The sequence below is a fragment of the Lates calcarifer genome, linkage group LG6 (assembly GCF_001640805.2).
Source record: "Lates calcarifer isolate ASB-BC8 linkage group LG6, TLL_Latcal_v3, whole genome shotgun sequence".
In the NCBI taxonomy this organism is placed as follows: domain Eukaryota; kingdom Metazoa; phylum Chordata; class Actinopteri; family Centropomidae; genus Lates; species Lates calcarifer.
In genome coordinates, this window is record NC_066838.1 from 26,761,124 (window position 1) to 26,763,742 (window position 2,619).

The 2,619-nt window shown below is 40.9% G+C and overlaps 1 long non-coding RNA gene across 2 annotated transcripts in view; it reads left to right on the top strand.

Moving 5' to 3' along the window:
* Positions 1-1,367, top strand: part of LOC108892230 (uncharacterized) — a 17,430-nt gene extending 16,063 nt beyond the window's left edge. For both annotated transcript variants that reach the window (XR_007813479.1, XR_007813478.1), the window contains exon 4: positions 865-1,367. This is a non-coding gene — a long non-coding RNA (uncharacterized LOC108892230). The remainder of the gene's footprint in view (positions 1-864) is intronic.
* The last annotated feature ends 1,252 nt before the right edge of the window (positions 1,368-2,619 follow it).

Sequence of the window (2,619 nt, forward strand, 5' to 3'; positions counted from 1 at the left end):
TTTTGACGCCATACTATACTATGACATTTTTTGACCGTTTTTTGACGCCATACTATACTATGACATTTTTTTGACGTCATACTATACTATGACATTTTTTGACGTCATACTATGACATTTTTGACCGTTTTTGACGCCATACTATACTGACATTTTTTCATGATTTTTGACGCCATACTATACTATGACATTTTTTGACCGTTTTTGACGCCATACTATACTATGACATTTTTTCATGTTTTTTGATGCCATACTATACTATGACATTTTTTGACCGTTTTTCACGCCATAATATACTATGACATTTTTTCATGTTTTTTGACGCCATACTATACTGACATTTTTTGACGCCATACTATACTGACATTTTTTCATGTTTTTTGACGCCATACTATACTATGACATTTTTTGACCGTTTTTGATGCCATACTATACTATGACATTTTTTGACCGTTTTTCACGCCATACTATACTATGACATTTTTTGACGCCATACTATACTATGACATTTTTTCACTATTTTTGACCTCATACTATACTATGACATTTTTTGGACGTTTTTGACCTCATACTATACTATGACATTTTTTGGACGTTTTTGACCTCATACTATACTATGACATTTTTTGACGCCGTAGTATACTATGTCCCAGTCAAATCCAGAGTAGAATTCAAAATCTTACCTTAAAGATCTCATAGTCCCTTACAATCCCACCAGGACTCCGCGCTCCCAAAATGCTGGTTTACTGGTGGTTCCCAGAGTTTCCAAGAGTAGAATGGGAGGCAGAGCCTAACTAAATATCTTCCCTTTCCTGTAGTATTGTGCTCTCCCGTCTCTCTCTCCTCTTCTGTCTCTCTCTGCAGGTATTTCTTCCTCTGGAGCTGTAGAGTCTGATCTGTGATGACAAGTCTCCTGCTGCTCCTACAACTCCACTCAACACCTGCTGCTAGAATTAGAAATTACTTACACTGCTATTAGTTGTATTGTTAGCAGTTAATACTTTAATTATCACTACTATCATTACTACTGCTGTATTACTGGCCTCACCTTACATCTGATATGGAACCTGTGTTATGCTATGTTCTTCTTTCGCTATTCTCTACCCCCTCTCCCCCCTCTCCCCCTCTCTCTCTCCTTCTTAACCCAACCGGTCGAGGCAGATGGTTCTGCTCGAGGTTTCTGCCTCTTAAAAGGAAGTTTTTCCTTGCCACTGTCGCCTAGTGCTGCTCATGGTGGGATTTGTTGGGTCTCTCTCTGTAAATACCTATTTTACGGAGTACGGTCTAGACCTGCTCTATATGAAAAGTGCCTTGAGATGACTTTTGTTGTGATATGGCGGTATATAAATAAAACTGAATTGAATTGAATGGAACTATGGCATTTTCTGACATTTTTTGATGTTTTTTGACTTCAAACTATACTATGACAGTTTTTGACCATTTTTGATGTCAGAGGATACGGTTAGGGTTAGGGTTCATGTCACAGCTTTTACCTGCTGGTAGCCAGAAAATAGGGTTAGGGTTAATTTTGTGGCTTTTATCCACTTGTAGCCAGAGGATAGGGTTAGGGTTATGACTCTTAGCTGGAGGTTAGGGTTAATGTCACGGCTTTTATCCGCTAGTAGCCAAAGGTTAGGGTTAGGGTTACTGATTTTAGCCAATTGTAGGCAGAAGATAAGATTAGGGTAACAGCTCTCAGCCGCAGGTTAGGGTTAGGGTTCATGTCACAGCTTTTACCTGCTGGTAGCCAGAAAATAGGGTTAGGGTTAATTTTGTGGCTTTTATCCACTTGTAGCCAGAGGATAGGGTTAGGGTTACAGCTCTTAGCTGCAGGTTAGGGTTAGGGTTCCTGTCATGGCTTTTACCTGCTAGTAACCAGAAGATAGGGTTAGGGTTACAACTCTTTGCCACAGATTAGGGTTAGGGTTAGGGTTAATTTTGTGGCTTTTATTCACTTGTAGCCAGAGGATAGGGTTAGGGTTATGACTCTTAGCTGGAGGTTAGGGTTAGGGTTCCTGTCATGGCTTTTACCTGCTAGTAACCAGAAGACAGGGTTAGGGTTACAACTCTTTGCCACAGGTTAGGGTTAATTTTGTGGCTTTTATCCACTTGTAGCCAGAGGATAGGGTTAGGGTTATGACTCTTAGCCGGAGGTTAGGGTTAATGTCACGGCTTTTATCCGCTAGTAGCCAAAGGTTAGGGTTAGGGTTACTGATTTTAGCCAATTGTAGGCAGAAGATAAGATTAGGGTAACAGCTCTCAGCCGCAGGTTAGGGTTAGGGTTCATGTCACAGCTTTTACCTGCTGGTAGCCAGAAAATAGGGTTAGGGTTAATTTTGTGGCTTTTATCCACTTGTAACCAGAGGATAGGGTTAGGGTAACAGCTCTTAGCCGCAGGTTAGGGTTCATGTCACAGCTTTTACCTGCTGGTAGCCAGAAAATAGGGTTAGGGTTAATTTTGTGGCTTTTATCCACTTGTAGCCAGAGGATAGGGTTAGGGTTATGACTCTTAGCTGGAGGTTAGGGTTAGGGTTCCTGTCATGGCTTTTACCTGCTAGTAACCAGAAGACAGGGTTAGGGTTACAACTCTTTGCCACAGGTTAGGGTTAATTTTGTGGC